Here is a 19,647-nt window from a genome sequence, read left to right as displayed (position 1 = left end):
TGATAGTGTAATTTCAGTGAGGCTATAAGCTGAAAAAAATCTCAAGTGGAAACTTCTGGTTTAAGTGCCCTGAAGGATAACATGATACGGAACGAGAAATGTGTCCACCATGTGCAGCACTGGCCAGGATGAGTAATGAAATGAGTTCCCAAATCCCTTTAAAATATGGATATGCAGCATATAATTAAATCAGTATGGATCTATCTCTAGATATTACATCAACTGATGTAATTAAAAATACACAATTTTTTTTTAGAACCTGGATATACAGTTAAAAGATTTAAAAAATAAAGAGACCCATGGCAATGAGTTTGGGATAACGATCTAGTCTTAAACCAAGACCGAAAGCTGAGGAATGGGCTATCATAAAATCAGAATGTCTCCATCTCCAAAGGGTATCAAGAAGGAGAAGCATTAGCTTGAGGTTTGACACAGAACTTTCAGAGAGTACAAACACCAGAGAGGGCCTGTGGGGATATTGCATAAATAAGCACCTCCCCCCACCCAACAGCTGGGAGTACAGATTAACCTGAGGCCAAGGACTTTTTTTGGACGCTGATAACCCCATTCCCACACAGAGTGAAAAAGGTAGAAAGGCACTGTGCCAAAGGTCGCTGGGTCTCCTGACTCTGCCCCACCCCTAGGCCCAGTTCCAAGGTGAGGATCCCATCCTGGGGTTAAGTTCCATCAGGAAGGTCAGTGCTCAAGCTCATCCTCCAAAATGCCATTGGCTTCACACTCCGTTTACCACCGACCAGCCTCCTCGGGGTTGGATGTCCCGTCCAAGAACAAAACAACGTATGGAAAGCTACAGCAGAGGAGAACCATGTGGGTATTACTCTTCAATCCAAAACAAACTCTAGGTTAAGACACCCATTACTGTGTCATAAACCAGCATATGATACTTACAGCCAAGTGTCACATCTTATCTATTTCAGTACCCATATCTTATCTATCACTTACAGGAATTTAGGGTGGTTATGAGCCCGCTATGGATACGTATGTGTGCCAACTATGTACAAGCACTCTTCTTGATAGAGTGGGCGGGAGACAGTCCACAACTGCCTAACTTATCTGGAATCACATACACACAGAAAGTTAATACCACAAGAGCACCCAGTAGAAGAGAAGAAGCACCAAAGCGGGGAGCACTGTGGGGAGGAGGGAGAGATCTGGGGCTGGGATGCCCAGAGAGACTCCCCAGGGGAGCAGGGCTTGGACCAACCCTTAAAAGAGCAGTAGGAAAAAGAAAAAAAAAAAAAAAAAGAGCAGTAGGTATGGGTAGGCCAAGGGATTTGGGAAGGGTATTCCAAATGAAGGCCATCATCCAAGGAGCAGAGGGGGAAGGGGGCCGCCACACTTTGGGAAGAATGGAGCAGTCACATGATTGACTGGCATGTGATATGATTCCGCCTTCACCAGAAAAGTGTTGGCAATGATTTAAAACACATTAAAACATGTGAATGCTCCATAAATGTTAAATGAATTGATTCCGGGCAGTGGATCAGGGCAGACTTCACACAAGTGGCATGGGGCCAGGTTATTAAGGGTTTTTACAAGGCGGAAGGCCTAGGAGGCAGAATGCTGATGGGTGTTTCAAGCTGAAGCACACCATGAAAGGAGGCGTGGAAGCGTGGAAGGATACGGCAGGCAGGGGGCAGCGCACCTGGGCAACAACATCATCTCTAAGCATGCTGATGCTCTCCCCTAGTGCCTTATATACATCCACCTCTCCCATCCGCACCACCATCCCAGGCCGTGTTCTTCCATGTGGACTCCCAGCTGGTGAGTCCCGGGCATCCAGCCCTGTCCCCTCCCAACCATCTCCACACACTGCACCAGGGCCACCAAAATTTACCGGCCCACTCCTGTCCGAAGGCTTTCAACAACGGTGTCCCCTGTTCTTTGGATACGACCTACAATCCCTCATTTGCTTACAGCCCCTCCATCACTGGCTCACAGCTGCTTCCAGCCGAAGACTGCCCTCCCCTCGTGCCCACTGCCCCGACCACACCCACCTCCCTCCACCTTCTCCTTTCTGCAGGCACGTCCTATTCAGGGAAAGCTCCCTCAGCCTCCTGCATAAAGGTCCCTCTGACCTCACCTCTGCATAAAGATCCTTCACTCAGACAAACATTCCCTGACTCCTCTTCCCCAAAGCCCCAGGTTTGGTGAGGTCCCTCTGTTTACACTCTAATCACAGCCCAGATATGAACGAACACTGAGGACCTAAGTGCTCGAGGACAAGGGCTGTGTGTGTCTGCTTCACAGGGACCATCAGCTCGGTGCTGGGCACACGGGGGTGCCCACTGCATATCTGGGGGATGAGTGCTGCAGGGTCAAGAGGCTGGAGAGCAGGCTGGGGACCAGATAGGGAAGACCTTGAAAGTCCTCTGACCTTTATTCCATAGGCAGTCGGTGAAAACAGCTGGGGCCCCAGGCAGCCTCGCCAGCAAGGCCGCTGCCTCCATCACTGCTCCCGGCACCAACCAGGGGGGCTGACTCCCTTTATGACCTTCATCAAAGGAAGCAGCAAGAAAGGCTGGGGCTGCTTCCCACGCCCCACCCCACGCCGCCCCCCGCTTCTGAGGAAGTCCCCAGAGCAGCAGGCCTGCCTCACCACCCAGCAGAGCAGGAGGACACGGCTTCCACCTCACCTGCCTTGGATGTGCGGTCGGTCGGTTCATGCAGCAGGCGGCACGGTGCCCCTGATCTGCGCGCAGAAGAGGCTCCCTCCGCTGCAGATAGGCTCTAACTCAGGGCCCCAAATTTACCCCACTCGGAAAAAGGGCATTCCTCCCCCTCTTAAAAGAGGGTCCTCCCCCGCCTGCCCCCACTGGCAGCCAATTCGCTGTGGTGATTACCATCACCTGATCTAGAACTTCGATGCCCATCCACCCCCAGCGCCGGCTCCTGGGGTGTGTTTCCCCTCAGCCTGGACCTCAGTCGGTCACCCCACAAATACTCTTGACACCACATCTGCCCCTGTGGAGCCTTAATCCTCGATAAATCCAACTGGCCGAACTGACTCGTTTTGCTGAGATTCAGGCTGTCAATATGAATTCCCTGAAACTCCCTCGCCTTCAAATGTCAAGGCACTTGTTACATGCTACAAGTGGATGAAACTCCAAACATTATGCCAAGAAGCCAGACACAAAAGGCGACACTGTATGATTCTGTTTATATGAAATATGCAGAATAAACAAATCCATAAAGATAGAAAGATTAGTGTTGCCCAGAGGCTGCAGGGAAAGGGTGGGCAGAGAATGGCTGATGGGCAGAGGGTCTCCTGTGGGGGATGAAAATGTTTCAAGATTAGACACAGGTGGCTGGAGCACCACAGTGTGGGTGAACTACATGCCACTGAACTGTCCACTTCAAAATGGTTAATTTCAGGGACTTCCCTAAGGGTCCACGCTTCTACTGCAGCGGGCACGGGTTTGATCCCTGGTCGGGGAACTAAGATCCCGCATGCTGCACGGCCACAAAAAAAAAAAAAAAAAAAAAAAAGGTTGATTTCGCAGACTTTTGCTTGAAAAAAAAAAAAAAATTCAAATACTTAAAAAAAAAACCCAAAAAACAACCTACTCTTTCCCCTCCCAATTCATAAAGGGAGGCTTAGCATCTCCTACTTTCCTGCCTCCTTCAAGAATTGACTATTCAACTCCACTTCCCCCTTTACCTTCAATTTCCTCTCTCTGTAGGATCCTTTTATCAGCTGACAAATCTGTTCAAGTCTCCCCAACTTAAAATCTTTCCCCTTAACCCTATTTACCCTTGAATCTCACCTAGAACCACCTCAAGATCTCATAAAAAGCAGCCAACGTCAAACAGCCTTCACTTTTTTAGCTCCAATATTCCCTCTAGTTCTGTTTCCGGCAGTAAGGCAGTCTACAGATGCTGAAACCTATGTGCTACTTCTAAAATTGACAGATAAAATATACACAAAACTTATAAAAATGAATGGACGAACCTGCAAGAGACGCTGAGGTCAAGACTGAGCAGGGCATGAGTCAGGAAAAGGAAGCTGTCAGACACCCTGGGAGTTGCACGGTCTAGAGAGACCTGAGCCACACATGGCTATTTAAATGTAAATTAATTAAAAGTAAATGAAAAATCTCAGTTCCTCACTTGCATTAGCCACACTGCAAGTGCTCTGTGACTGGTGACACCTATACTGGACAGCGCAAAATATATCCCAGAGAAACACCTCAGCATCTGGAAGCGAGCAGCTCAATGTGCACTGGCACCTCATTCAGACATCACAGAACCTGAGGTTATAAGAATCCTGAAAGAAGTCCCCAGAGTAAAGGAAAGGGGAGGCAGATGCCGGGTTGATGAGTCCCCAGAGCAGAACTCTACATGATCAGACATACGAAAAATGCCAGAAGAACCTTTTTGTAACACAAGAATATAAAGGTTAAATGGTTAAAGAGAACAAGGTGGAGACGTGGGGACGCGATGCAGCAAATTTTTATTAAAACAAAAGCACTGTCCAAAATCAGCAGTAACTAAAAAAAAAAGGAAGTTAAGTAGTATCTATCAAACAGGCATGAACAAAAAGGAAATTAGCTATTTTAAAAACTATTCCAAAAGACAGCCAATCTGAAGGCCCAAATACAATAATGTATAGATGGCAAAGAGAATGGGCGGGGGGAAAAAAAAGAAATGAACATCTTGAACATCTAAAAAGGTATTTACGGGATTTCCCTGGCGGTCCAGTGCTTAAGACTCCGTGTTCTACTGCAGGGGGCGCAGGTTTGATCCCTGGTCCGGGAACTAAGATCCCCACATGACGCGCCACGTGGCATGCATGCATTCATACATACATAAGTAAATAAATAAATAAATGAATAAATAAAAATTTAAAAAAAGGTATTTATGCCACACTGAGACCTTACTCTTGATTAACTCCTTTCTGCTCTGGATTTTTATTTTAAAAACTGACCACTAGGGCTTCCCTGGTGGCACAGTGGTTAAGAATCCATCTGCCAATGCAGGGGACGAGGGTTCGAGCCCTGGTCCGGGAAGATCCCACATGCCGCAGAGCAACTAAGCCCGCGAGCCACAACTACTGAAGCCCGCGCGCCTAGAGCCTGTGCTCCGCAACAGGAGAAGCCACCGCAGTGAGAAGCCCGCGCACTGCAACGAAGAGTAGCCCCCGCTCGCCGCAACTAGAGAAAGCCCATGTGCAGCAACAAAGACCCAACACAGCCCAAAATAAATAAAATAAAATAAATTAATTAAAAAAAAAACCAACAAAAAACCCCCGAACACTATAGTTCTCCAGTAGAGCATCTATGCAAGCAACCAGCATATTCAGAGGACATAAATTTACTTTTAAATATTATCCTACCGAAGTATGGTACCTACAGACCTACAGATACATTTATTTGATAAAATGACCAAAACCAGTCCACCTGATGAAGTTCACGTACAAAGGTGACATTCAGAGATCCTCCTGTGACATAAATCAAGAAATTTACTCAGGCAGAAGGACTCAGGAGGCAATAGCTGATGAAATAAGACACCCCCTCGCACCCCCGTGAAGGATGTTTTCATAGCCAAGCAGAAGGTTGGTCCTTATTTTAAAATACAATAGGCTATAGTTAGAACAGGGGTTCTCAAAGTGTAGGCCAGACACCTGAGGGTCCTTGGGTCCTTTTCAGGGGTTGTATAAGATCAAAACTATTTTTGTAATGTTACTAAGAGATTACTTTTTCAATCTCATCTCTCTCTTCAGTGTTAAGTGACCCAGAGGCTACATGATGTGTGATATCTCAAAAGACTGAATGCAGAAGCAGAGAAGAGGAGCCAGCTGTCTTTCATTAAGCCAGATACCAAAGTGATGGGCAAAAACAGTCAAATGTTGTCTGGTTTCACTAATTTCTTTTTGTTTGGAAAAAAATATTTTTCATAAAAATATAGATAATGTTATCATGTAATGGGCTAATTATCATTTTTAAATGTATTACTATTTAAAATTATTTAAAAATAATTTAAAATCAATTTCTAATGAATAAATACCAATAGATATAACCCACATAAACAAAAGCTCTGAGGTTCTCAGTAATTTTTACAAGTGCAGGTCCTAAGACCAAAAAGTCTGAGAGTTGCTGTATTAAAAATTGCATACAATCCCACTACTGGGCGTATACCCAGAGAAAACCAAAATTCAAAAAGACACATGCACCCCAATGTTCATTGCAGCACTATTTACAATAGCCAGGACATGGAAGCAACCTAAATGCCCATCGACAGACGAATGGATAAAGAAGTTGTGGTACATATATACAATGGAATATTACTCAGCCATAAAAAGGAACGAAATTGAGTCATTTGTTGAGACGTGGATGGATCTAGAGACTGTCATATAGAGTGAAGTCAGTCAGAAAGAGAAAAACAAATATCGTATATTAACGCATGTATGTGGAACCTAGAAAAATGGTACAGATGAGTCAGTTTGCAGGGCAGAAGTTGAGACACAGATGTAGAGAACAGACATATGGATACCAAGGGGGGAAAACTGCGGTGGGGTGGGGATGGTGTTGTGCTGAATTGGGCGATTGGGATTGACATGTATACACTGATGTGTATAAAATTGATGATTAATAAGAACCTGCAGTATAAGAAAACAAACAAACGAAACAACTAATACTAAACTTTCATTGGGTTATCTGTATGGAAATATGTTAGTATAAATGTTTCAGACATTACGTGAAATTTCTAAAAATCTTATATGTTCTGGTATAATGTTATAAGTCATAATTCTAGGTATTACTTTAAAATGTATATCTCAGAAATAACTAAATTTCCTTGTCAATTGCACTATTATGAACTTTCATCAAATCTTTAACCGTGAAAAAAAAAAAAATTGCATACAGAATTTTTTCCCCTCTGTAAGGTTTTATCTCTTAAAAGACATAAATTTAGCTTCTCAACTTAAAGGCAAAATTCCCAAATATACCTCAAAAAGAGCCAGCTAGGGCTTCCCTGGTGGCGCAGTGGTTGAGAATCTGCCTGCTAATGCAGGGCACGCGGGTTCGAGCCCTGGTCTGGGAAGATCCCACATGCCGTGGAGCAACTAGGCCCGTGAGCCACAACTGCTGAGCCTGCGCGTCTGGAGCCTGTGCTCCGCAACAGGAGAGGCCACGATGGTGAGAGGCCCGCGCACCGCGATGAAGAGTGGCCCCCGCTTGCCGCAACTAGAGAAAGCCCTAGCACAGAAACGAACACCCAACATAGCAATCAATCAATAAATCTTTAAAAAAGAAAAAAAAGAGCCAGCTAGCAATAATGAATAAAACGTACAATAAATATATTTTAATTTAAAGCACTCTGTGAAATAATTACATTCTTACCGGTTTCCCAGTAACTCAAATTATATACAGCAGGATGAGCTGATTTTCACATTAGTATGTGGGCTAAAAACTCTGAACGTTTCTTTAGCATGATACTAACTTCCCTTTCAAATGAAGATACTCCTCGTGGAAACTCTTATTCACCAAAACCTAAAATTTTAAGTCATAAGTAATAAGACCTAAGTATCCTGTGGCTAAGTCACATTAGGTAGTACTGCAGCTAGAATGTTATTAACTCACCAGCCAGTACACAGATGCTGAAGTGCTTATGTACATATATATATACATACACACACACATACATGTGAGAGAAAGAGAGAGAGAGAGCTCAGAATCAGTCAAAAATTCATTTTCCGGCCACTACAAAAGATCTTTTAAAACACCACACTTTCCATTTGCCTATAGCCTCAGTTGTTCAATTGTCACTGGGTCCTCCGTTCTCTGACTCATGTTGCTACTGAGTCCAAGAGACTGTCAGGCAGGAGGTTTCCCCAAACTTAAAAGTGCAGCCTGCTCAGGGGAGCACATCTTCCCGCTCAGGGGCTCACCTCCTTCTCCCTCTCAATGGGGTGGCAGTGGCAGGTATGTCCCTGACATCACACAGGAATATAATTACCAACAGGAAAGCAGAGTCCCCACTGGAGGAAGAAAAGCAGGTCAGCAGAGACAGACAGAATGAATACGAATAAGAGGGAGAAAATTACAGGACACTCCCTTCTCCAAAATAAGAATCTGAGAGTGACATTTCAGAGCTCCAAGCATGACCCCCCATCATTTATTCCTTTGACAGAGAGCAGTGTCAACGGGAGAACAAATCCTGTGTGAAGCTTAACACTCACTTGCTATAAAGGTGCATTATGTCCTCCCATCGGTTGTGAAGAAACCCAGTGCTTTCAAACAAGAGCTCAGGGTGTTCACCTTAGGTCAAGGCCACAGTGCAGCTATCTGCAGGTTTCTCTCTACAAAATGTTTTCTCTGTTTGCTTTCTTAGTTTGGAAAACATTACAGAGAAATGCCTGTACGCCAAGCAGACTGCCTCATCAGGGGAAACAACTTGATTTCAAGAAAGAAAAAAATCATGACTGTTTCCTGGGGACAGCACAGTTGAAATGTCAATAATGGGCACCGGGGTCTGGACCAACACCTCCTCCCCCACCTCCTGCTCAACACGGCTTAACCCTGCTGCACTTGGTTCCCGGATACTGTGGGGCCTTTGTCTTACAGGGATACCAACTGACGTGAAAGACAACTCACCAGGTAGCACCCACAAATCTTATTTAATCAAATCAAAGAGCAAAGGGAAGGGAGAACAGAAAGTTGAGTTGGTTAACTTAGAACGAATGAGATCTCGTGTTAATCTTATTTTTTCTGGAGAATGAAATGTAAGTAACTCATTGAAATTAAACTGATTTTCATGTGTGGTTTATGGACATTATTAGTCATAACTCATCTTCACAGGCTTTATTTTTTTTTACTTATATTCAGTACAATCTTCACTGAAAACTTCTAGACTTATATTACTTGGTACACTGCCACCAAGTAGAAGGACAGCGATCAGAGTGCTAAGACGGCAGCAATAGACAGGTAGGAAGGCAACGTGGTGCCACAGGAAAACACCTCTAATGTCAATACACTCTACACAGCTCCTCGGAAATGGTCTCTCTCCCATTTCTCAGGAAATCGGTTATAACTTCAATCATTACAACCAAGTTCATTATGAAGAACAAAGGAATTCAAAAACCAAGAACTTTCAGGACTTTGCGTAACAAAGTCTAAAATAAGTATATATATAGTTCAGTGGCAAATTGATATTTTTAAAAAACAGATGTGGAAATGTTCTAGCAAGTACCATCCATTTCCCTTTTTCCAACACAAGTCAAGTTTTGTTTAGGGCTCTATCCTCCCCAGCTCAGTGGGTGAGATCTGATAGGGTCAGGACCCGGGGGCAGGTTGGGGGTGGGTAGGTAAGCGTGTGACCCTGAGTGACCAGCTGGGTGACAGACCAACCGGAGCCAGAGAGGCTTCTGGGAAGACGACCTGCAGCACAGGGTGAAATATGCAAGGAAGGGGTCATGGATGATGTTATTTTTAGTTTTTTAAAACAATTATTTAGTATTAACTCATTTTTATTTACTAAAAAAATGTTTAAAGCTTCACAGAATTGGACTTCCCTGGTGGCGCAGTGGTTAAGAATCCTCCTGCCAATGCAGGGGACACGGGTTAGAGCCCTGGTCCAGGAAGATCCCACATGCTGCAGAGTAACTAAGCCCGTGCACCAAAACTACTGAGCCTGCGCTCTGGAGCCCGTGCTCCGCAACAAGAGAAGCCACCGCAACGAGAAGCCCACAATGAGAGTATCTCCCGCTCACAGCAACTAGGGAAAGCCCGCACACAGCAACAAAGACCCAACGCAGTCATAAATAAAAAAATAAATAAATAAATAGGGGGGAAGAAAGATTCACAGAATTCAAATGGCCGCAAAAATATTTAGGCAAAAAACTTCTTAATTTTAAGGAATGTGACATACTGGATTCTTCAAAAGGGCTGCTGAGTCTCTTCACCAGAAAAATTTAAAGAAAGGGTACAGATAAATCATGACCAGTGACACCCAATCCTGTATCCCCAACTCCACGCTCAAGGGCCAGTTTCCATCTGCTCTCTCCACCTACATACATGTGGTGCTTCTGAACCTTAAACCCAACAAGCTAAGCCACCCTTCCTCCTGACTCCCTCCAGGTGATTTCCTGCCCAATCACCTTCCCAGGAACCCAGCCCTGAAAGCACACTTCCCCCCAGCGTGGATCCCAGGCCAGCCAGGGCTTCAGGCCTGTCAACAGGCCCTGAGATTCCAGTCACCCACTCCCCCGCCGCGGCCTGCCTCATCCTCATCACCCCTTTGCCAGAACCATCTTCTATGAACTCCCTGGCCTCCAGAACCTCCCCTCATCCAGTCCATCTAATGCATGAATCTGTCACATTGATCTCTTCAAGCACAACTCATTCACTCAGCAAACAAGTACTGACCGCTCTATCAGATAACCAAGGACCACAAACTTAGTGGCTTGAAACAACACAAATGCATCTTAGGGGTCAGAAGTCCAAAACGGGTCTCAACGGACTAAAACCAAGGTGTGGGCAGGGCTGCGTTCCTTTTTGGAGGCTCTACGGGAGAATCCTTTTCCTCGCCTTTTCCAGCTTCTAGGGACTGCCTGTACCACTCCATTCACAGTCCCCTCCTCCATCTCAAGGCCAGCAACACTGGGCCAAGTCTCCTCACACCCCACCCTTCTAGTTCTCTCCCGCCTCCCTGTTCCACACTTAAGGACCCTGGGGGTTACACTGAGCCCACCTGGATAACCTAGGACCCTCCCTACTTCAGTCAGCTGATTAGCAACCTCAATTCCGTCTGCAACCTTAATGCTCCTTTGCCTGTAACCCCATATATTCACAGGTGCTGGGGATTAGGACACGGACATCTCTGGGGGCCCTTATTCTGCTGACCATAAGCACCTGATACAAGGCACTGGGAGGGGCAAACGGTAAACACAGACTTTGCTGTCAAGCTTGTGTTAGTCCTTTGATACCAAATGTTAATTGGCTCCCACTGCTTAAAGAATTGAGCCTAAACCACTTAATCTTCTATTAAAGCCTTCCATGATTTCGAAACACTCCTGCAGGATTATCTCACACTACTTCCCTGAAGCACCCTAGCGCTGTCCTCAACCTGCAGAGCTGGGAGCACGCAACACACCGGCTTCTGCTCCACAGCCACATGCACACCACGCTCCAGCTCACACGCCACCTGCCCTCCCTCTGCCTTCTCTGAATGCCCACAAAGCCCTGTTGCGCCAGTTGGCCATTCAGCAGTGACACAAAGGGTTCAGGCAGAGGGATGACCCGGTGCTGCTCTGAGCCGGCTGTGCGGCCCGGGCATGCCACTTGACAGCCTCGCTTTCATCATCTGTCAAGTGAAAAGCAGCCCAAGTTATTCTAAATCCGTTCCCAGTTCTACGAACTGGGGGGGTTTGCATCCATTTCTCTCAACCCCCAAAGTCACTGTCCAATCAAGGTCACCATCACGTCAACTGGATTAGTGCCCTCCCTCCCGATAGGGGGTCCCTGCCTCCAGTCTTGCATTGCTCCCCGCCCCCCAAAAAGCATCTTTCTGGGTTACTCACCTCAAAACCAGTTAAAGGCTCTTAGGAAAATGTCCAAACCCCTCAGTGTGGCCCCAGACCCCTGCTTCCTCCTTCGATTTTCCTCACTATCAGTTCCTCATGTGCTACCTGCTTCCTCACCTCAGAGCCGTTGCCTGAATGCCTACTTCCTCTTTCCACCAGGCAGATGTCTGCTCGTTCTCCAGGCACCCTTCCCCGGCCCTCCCGGTCTGATTTACGGGTCCTTCCTGTCTGCGCCCATAGCACCCCACACTACGCTCTCCGTTCTCATCACCGTGGTACTAGTATCTGTTCCCCGTCAGTATCCTCCAGACTGCAACCTCCACACGGGCAGCACCGTCAACCGCATCCACCACCCTAGGTACAGACTGGGGGTGGTCACCCAAATTCTGGATACAGCAGCAGGACTTTTAGCTGCTCACAGCCACCCAGAATCAAGATGAGATTTCCCGGTCTGTCTTGCAGCTTCATGTGGCTGCATGTTTAAAGTTCTGGCCAAGCAGACACAGCAAAATTGTCTAGGGGCAGTTTCTGGGAACTTCCCTAAGAGAAAGCACGAATGAATCCTCTGTCCTTTCTACCTCTGTCTCTTCCTCCATCCTGCTGCCTCTAAGCCTTACACACAGTGAGCTAGGAGCCTACAGTTGGGTCATACCTGTACCTCTTTCTCCAGCCCTTTATGGGAAATACAATACCTTGTTTTGAGATGCCATTATTGGAACCATTGTTATTTTGTAATCTCTGTCACCTGCATTCAAATTTAACTGCAACACACACAGTCATATCCACAGCACCAATAATTATCTGTTGCATCAAGTACATACCTCACCTCTTCTACTGGATTATAATCTATTTGTCAGTAGGTGTATTGTCATGTGTCTCTGCGGGATCCATGCACCCGAGCAGAGGGCAGCACACAGAACTCCTCAACGGTGAGTAAGTGTAGATGGTCAATGAATTGATGACCACGTGGCTACTGATGCAGACAGGCTCAGTCCAAGCTACATGGGCTACCTTAACCTTGGCTCACTGCTGCGGCCAACCAAAATAAAGTTAAAAAAAGAGTGTCTACACTACTATGTGTAAAATAGATAACTAATGCGGACCTCTTGTATAGCACAGGGAACTCTACTTGCTCTGTGGTGACCTAAATGGAAAGGAACTCCAAAAAAGAGGGGATATATGTATACATGTGGCTGATTCACTTTGCTGTACAGCAGAAACTGACACAGCAGCGTAAAGCAACTATACTCCAATTAAAAGAAAAAAAAAGTGTCAGTGTCTACCATTATTTGGTCAGGGAATAGTTCAGAAGCCTAGACACCAGAGTTCATTCTCTTCCCTCCTCGGGCACAGCGTCACCAGTGTATTCTATCACTGGCTTATTCCACCTGAAAGCTCTACAAGGTAATACGCAAATAAGCAAGGTCCTTTAACACAGACATTAAAAGAACATCCTCTGCTCCTGGGCAGGTGGGATGTCTAGCAATTTGCTCTACTCCCTCAGCCTGGTTGGGGGAACAGCAACCCTAAACAGGGAAACCAGTGCCCCAGAGCCCGCTTCCCCAGGTGGGCCCCTCACCTGTGCAGTGTTACAAAGTCTCAGGCTTCTCTGGCTATTGAGGCATACTCACCTTCACACAGCCATAAGCACAGATTACAGAACTGATCATACTTGAAAGGTACATATTTAGAGACATTCGTGCAAATCATTGCCAGATACCTACTACATGCCAGACAGTACACAGGTACCAAGGATACGCAGGGAGCACGCCAGACACTGAGCAGAGAGAGAAGGAAAGCACTAGTCATCCTCACTTGACGAATGAGGAGACTGAGGCACACAGAGGTTAGTTAGTTACGTATAACTAAGGTTACACAAGCCGGAAGGGGTGGGAACATCTAATTGAGTCAAAAGCATCAAAGGTTCTAGGCTGTATGAGTTTGACTTACAAAGAACAGGACTTTTCTGTTATTTAGTTTGCTTTACTTTTGTGTTTCTGTCGGTGGGGAGCAATTGAGGAAGCATCCAAGTACAGCCTACAAGGCACATCTGGGGAGATGTGAGTCTGTGGTGTGTGCAGAGTGAAAAGCGCAGGCAGGAAACGACGCTGGATCAAGGATGGCCCTAACAGGGAGTAAACGAAGGTTTTAGGGTGGAGCGCATGACCCCATTAACCTGTCAGAAGACCTCTGTGGCAGCACAGCTGGGAGCAGAACACAGGGAGGCAGGAAGGAGCAGGGGGAAACCAGGCACCCAGGAAGGGTTGGCGGGCTGTGAAGGCTGGGGGGCAGCGGACAGAGCAGAGCCCGAATGGACACCTGGTGACTGACGGCTGGAGGGAGCGGGGGAAGGACGCAGCTGACAGGAGAAGGACCCAGGCAGTGCCGCCAGCCTGCCGGCCTGGGCAAACAGGTGATGGCGGTGCTCCTGGCCATGCTGGCCAACAGGAGACAGGTTTGGAGGGCAACCAGGTGAATCAGCTGATGAGAAGTTCTGAACCTGGAGCTCAAAAGAAAGCAGTGGATTAGAAATAAAAGTCTGGGGTGGGGAGTATGACTCCGCGTGAGGGGGGAGCACGGCTCTGGGGGAGGCACGAGGGCCTCGCCCGCCCGGCCCCTGCATGGCTGGCAGCTTGCAGCACATGGCGCTCTGCAGCATCCTGCCGGGGCTGGGCTGGGGCGGCCGCCGGGGCTCCCACATGAGGGGGAGACCCGGGACTCTCGGAGGCTGTGGCTGGCGCTCGGGGCCCTGCCTGCGGCCAGCGGGGGGCAGCGACTGCAGCCTGGGTTGGTCAGCGGCCCTTGGAGCCCGGCCGGCGTGAGGCAGCCAAGGCCTGGGCCTGGTTACCTGGGCGGAGGGCGGGCAAAGTGGGGACCCGCCACCCCCGGGGACCAGTGGGAAGGTCCATGGAAGTTGGACCTGGTCGGCCTGTTTTCAGAGGGAGGTCCGGGTTAGAGGACCCTTTAGCCACTGTGGAGGAAGTTAGATCTTCAGGGTGCAGCTCTACAGACCATTTTGGGTGTCGGGGGAGGGCCCAGTTCCATTCGCTCTCACCCAGGCTGGGCCTGGGCCGTGCGGCGCCCTCATGTCACTCTGGCTGCAGATCGTTCTCCTCCCGGGTCACTGGGAGAAAGTTTTCCTACCCTCCTCCTTTGTTGGGATGCCCTTGTTAACATTTTCGGCTCACCTGCATCTTTCTGCCTGGGTGGGCTTTTAAGGCTTCTAGGCGTTTGTACGCTTTTGGTTTAAAACCATGGTGGGAGGTATAGAGCCCATTGCTGGCAGGTCTTTTACCTGCTGATTGTATATTTCTGGGGCTAGATTTTAAAGCAGCCCTTTTCGTTGTTACTAGGAAGACATGTTAGGGAAAGAAAAAAAAAAAGAGTGACTTTTGTCGAAAGCTAAATGTTTGAAAAATTGACCCAATTAATACAAGTTTTAGGTGAAGTTCTTTGAGACATGAAGGGAGGTAGGATGTGTTCTTGGAAAGGTCTTTTCAGATTCTGAAAGGCTTTTCAAAGTGTAAGCTTTGGGGTTTCCCTGGTGGCGCAGTGGTTAAGAATCCGCCTGCCAGTGCAGGGGACACGGGTTCGAGCTCTGGTCCGGGAGGTCCCACATGCCGCGGAGCAACTAAGCCCGTGCACCACAACTACTGAACCCACATGCCGCAACTACGTAAGCCCGCGCGCCTAGAGCCTGTGCTCCGCAACAAGAGAAGCCACCGCAACAGAGAGTGGCCCCCGCTCGCCACAACTAGAGAAAGCCCGCGTGCAGCAACGAAGACCCAACGCAGCCAAAGATAAATAAATAAATAAATAAATTTAAAAATAAATAAATAAATAAAGTGCAAGTGTGGAAAAAGCTTGTGGCGAAGGGGGGTAAAAAAAAGCAGGTCCAGAAGTTTACTCCTGACTGTACCCGTCCTGTAGAAGATGGAATCATGGATGCTGACAATTTTGAGCAGTTCCTTCAGGAAAGAATGAAAGTGCATGGAAAAGCTGAGAACCTCAGAGGAGGTGTTATAACAACCGAAAGAAGCAAAAGCAAAATCACTGTAACTTCCGAGGTGCCTTTTTCCAAAAAGTATTTGAAATATCTCACCAAAAAACATTTGAAGAATAATTATCTACATGATCGGTTATGCGTAGTTGCTAAGAGCAAAGAAAGCTATGAGTTAACGTTACTTCTAGATTAATCAAGATGAACAAGAGGAGGAAGATGAGGACTGAAACTCAGTTATCCGGAGTATTTTATATGAATTCTTAAATAAAATTTAGGAAAAAAAAAAAAAAGAAATGTCTGAGATGGACAATGGGTCGGGTGGGTGGCTGAATACTTGAATCCATGGGTTAAATCACCCACTGAGATGGGTTTTCCAACAGTCCTTGGCAACTATTCACGTACATCTTGAATTTCGGGAAGCACTTTAAAATATGCCAGTCCCATTTCCTGAAAGACGGTGAACTCAAGCGTGGAGCTCTGTACCAGGGCTCAACGTAGAGCATCCACCTCACTCCGCACTCGCAGCCGCCTTCCTCTGGGTCGCTGAGCCTCTTCCAAACCTACCGCGCCTTGCAAAGAAAACAGAAAGGATCTGTCATAACAAGCCCAGTACATACAGCATTCTCCTGGGTTCACGAAGTCCTGAAACACTGTCTTTAAGGGGGTATTTGGAGAAGTTCCGACCTGTTTCACAGGACAACTGCCTTCTTGGCTGAAACAGACTTGCAGACAATGGAAGGCCGCACAGATCTAGATATGAGATCCTCTGCAAGCCTCTAACCGGTCCCTTAAAGACCCAGCTTAAACAGGCCGAGCTCTACTTCAACGCCATTTCTAACACACAAATCAGAATGCACTTGCAAATAGCTGGGAGACAAACATTTAAGAGGCTTTTAAGCAACATTTTGTGCTATGGGCAGCTACTTATAATTCTAAATCTGACTGCAGCCTGATGTGATCACTTGATTAAATGACGTGATTACTTGAATATTCAAAATAAATTGTCATGTTCTCCAAGCTAATTCATACGAAATATACAAAGGCAGCGTTACAGCTTTGGTTGAAATTAAAAGAGGGTGGAGAAACATAATTAACAAAGATAAGTTATGCACCCCCCTCGAGAGAAAATGTCTTAGATATTAATTCAAACCTGTGTAACATAAATAAGGGTGTGACACGAAAACACATTTCTTTTTAAAAACTCAATCTAAACCTCCATATTTTATAACTGTTGTTCAGGTGTGTGTGGTGGGGGGGCGGTGGGAATGGGAGGAACAGGCAGAGTTAAAATGTGTTTCCAAAAGAAAAAAGCCTGGTACGATGTGGCATTTTTAAAAGCAAACACAACCCAGCAATCAATCTATCATCTCCTCTACAGAGTGTCTAAAGCCAACAGTTATTTTATCACCTGGTTACATTCCATGTTAATATATAAACTGTTCTGTGAATTTTGTGATCCTCGTATTTTAGGAATTATGGTACTTAACAGCCATCATAATGTTGTCAGACCTAGTGACCCACACCCAGAAAGAAAATGAGGAAGTCCTAAAAGAGTAAGAATCCCAAGAGAACTGAAGGGCTGGGGAAGGTGTTATTCTGAACAGCCCGAACAAGCAGCCTTTAACCAGGCCTGTGTCAGAATGACCCAGATGTTCTCAAAACACACAGGATGTACACCCCTACTCAAGGGAGACCAGACAATCCGCAGATGGAGGCTCCCTGGGGGATGTGGGTGCCCTTCCCTCCCAACCCACACCCCTCAGGTCTTATACACCTTGTAGATCAAACCCAGGCGGCGGCGCTGGGGTCAGACAAGGAAACCGACGCTGGATGCCCTCAACCAGTCTGGGTTTGAACCCGGCCTCTGTCACCTGCTAGATGGGGGTCCTTGAACAAGTCACTTAACCTTTCTGTGCCTTAGTTTCTCATCTGTAAAACTGGGGTACCTACCTCATGGGGGGATTTGGTGAGGCCAAAATGAATTGACAGATGTAGAGCACCTTAGAAAAGCACCTGGCATGTAGTGTATTTAGCACCCACAAAACAGCCTCATTCCCTTCATAAGTTGAAAACATTGCCCAACTGCAGTGTCATTTATTCTTCTGAAGAGCATGATAACAGAAGATTGAGTCAGCTGAGTAAACAATGCTTCAGTGAACATCCTATCCTCTAATAGAGGGATTATTTTTTAACGACGCTCATCAAATTAAGTCAGTCCCCTACTTAACGTTTATGTACAATACCGATAGTCTGGACACCCTCCAAAGGAGGCACAGGTATTATCACCTGCAAGTTCTACACCGAAGTCTCAGAGGTGGAGTGACTGGCCTGCCGGAGCCTGCCCAGCCTTGTGGGGCAGAGCTGGATCCCTTTCCTGTGCAGCTGCTAACCTGAAAGGCCTCTTCTCCAATCCCCTTCCTATAGCTTTGCTAACTTTAAAAAAAGCACAGTAGATACTCTTAATAAACGCACCTCAGATCCACAGAAGAGCTAAACATTCAGAAGTTCTGTAAGAAGTAAACTCAAATTTTCACAGAGGTACATATCAGCTCACAAACAGGGCAGACAGAGGTGTCAACAACTCCTGTAGATATTAAGGTAATGTATTTCTTCTGCCAAAACCTGAAGCAGAGGTACCCTAAACGCTACCCTCAAGGGACGTACAGCGCACGGCCAAACTTCCCAGGGAAGCAAATGAATAATTATTGAGTTCGGTGTCATAAGAAACTATTCTTTGGGGAAGGAGAAATTCACAACAATTACTCTGTAGGAGTGTGTGCTATCCCAAGACAGAAGGAACAGGTACTCTGGGGTTCAGAACAACTCAGATAAAATAAGGACCAGAGTGGCCAATTCTCCAGTGTGGCTTTAATTAGGTCTGTTTAGTATGCACTTATCAGAGATTAGCTCTGACACAGTAAAACTGTTGACAACGGGGAAAGAAAAGGGCAGAGGGCGTGTGCTAGCAGGAGGGCGTGAACCTAGTGTCAGGATTGTCGTTCGAAACTGCAGGTGTTTCAAGAAAATGGTTATTCTAACTGCAGGAAGCATGAGAGTCCCAGCACTAAAAATCTTAAGTGAAAAATTATTTCCTAAATCCCAGTCAGCAAGAAAACATACATCAAACAAAAGGTGCCAAAGTCTAACTTAAGATACAAGGAATACTGAGACATTGCACACAACTGTGCTTAAATAGGAAGGATACGGATTCAGTATTCCTAAAAACTCACCAAGTATGAATATTTTCAATCCAGGGGCCACACAATTCTAAAAGCAAATGCATTCAAGTCAAATAAAAGTGTCCCATAGAGGAAACGTGCCAGTGGGAATCAAAGAGCTTGGTAATGATAACATTTATGGGTTGAAATCGGGATCGGATGGGAGGAGGTATTCTATGACAAAAACTCAAAATGAGGCCAGTCTACCTTCCTGAACAACTCACTTTGCTAGGCCGGAACATCTCCAGTGGTTACGTTTAACCTCTTAAGGAGAAAACTGTTAATTTCCATCACTGATTCTGACATCTACCTTACTGAGACCTAAATGATTTCAACTTTCATTCTCTATCCCTAGTCAAACAGAAACAAAGGATTTGCTCTCGGCAAAAGTGAAAATAAAAAATTTTCGTTCTGAGACAGACTTGAAAATCACCTTGGTGTAATTGTTTATTTTTAAAGAAAGGGACCAATGCCCAGGGTTGATTTTCTTAAGGCCGATGGCAAGTTTAGGATAGGGAACCAGGGCAGCCGGGCTCTATACAAGGATGAGGCACTCTACCTGAACCACTGTGCCTTCTAAACCTCTCAGATTACTTCCGTTTTAATAACAAAGAAATATGCGTGTGCTTTACCATAATCCTGTATTAGGAGGCAATGTTTATTTTAATATCTCTTACATGAGCTGAGGTAACTCAGTGGGTGAGAGGAGCCCAGAGGCCTTGGTTCTCACTCCTGGCTCTGCCAGCAACTGGCTCCATGAGCTTCAGCAATACTGAGACTTTGCTTTTCTCACCAACAATACTTCATTAAAAGCTGGGAAGCATCCTGATTTCAGTAATATTAAAATGCGAAAGAGGGCTTGTGTGATTTTACCATGCCACTGA

At 46.3% G+C, this 19,647-nt stretch overlaps 1 protein-coding gene and 1 pseudogene across 4 annotated transcripts in view; one reads left to right on the top strand and one right to left on the bottom strand.

The window, feature by feature from the left end:
• ELOVL5 (ELOVL fatty acid elongase 5) overlaps nt 1-19,647 on the bottom strand; it is a 70,216-nt gene that overhangs the window by 45,918 nt on the left and 4,651 nt on the right. Inside the window, exon 1 of one of the 3 annotated variants that reach the window (XM_082411702.1) lies at nt 13,493-13,786. The exons of the other annotated variants lie outside the window; for them this stretch is intronic. The gene's annotated coding sequence lies outside the window, so the exon portion shown is untranslated. Of the gene's footprint in view, nt 1-13,492; nt 13,787-19,647 lie in introns of those variants that run through there. 3 annotated transcript variants of the gene reach the window in all.
• Nucleotides 13,959-16,046, top strand: LOC309638172 (large ribosomal subunit protein eL22 pseudogene; annotated as a pseudogene). The gene is made up of 2 exons: nt 13,959-13,997; nt 15,385-16,046. The product of its transcript is annotated as a large ribosomal subunit protein eL22 pseudogene (transcript).

This window comes from Balaenoptera physalus (genome assembly GCF_965194825.1).
Source record: "Balaenoptera physalus genome assembly, chromosome: 11".
NCBI classification, from domain to species: domain Eukaryota; kingdom Metazoa; phylum Chordata; class Mammalia; order Artiodactyla; family Balaenopteridae; genus Balaenoptera; species Balaenoptera physalus.
The sequence above is the reverse complement of the archived record's forward strand: the minus strand, read 5'-3'. Positions and strand labels throughout refer to the sequence as shown.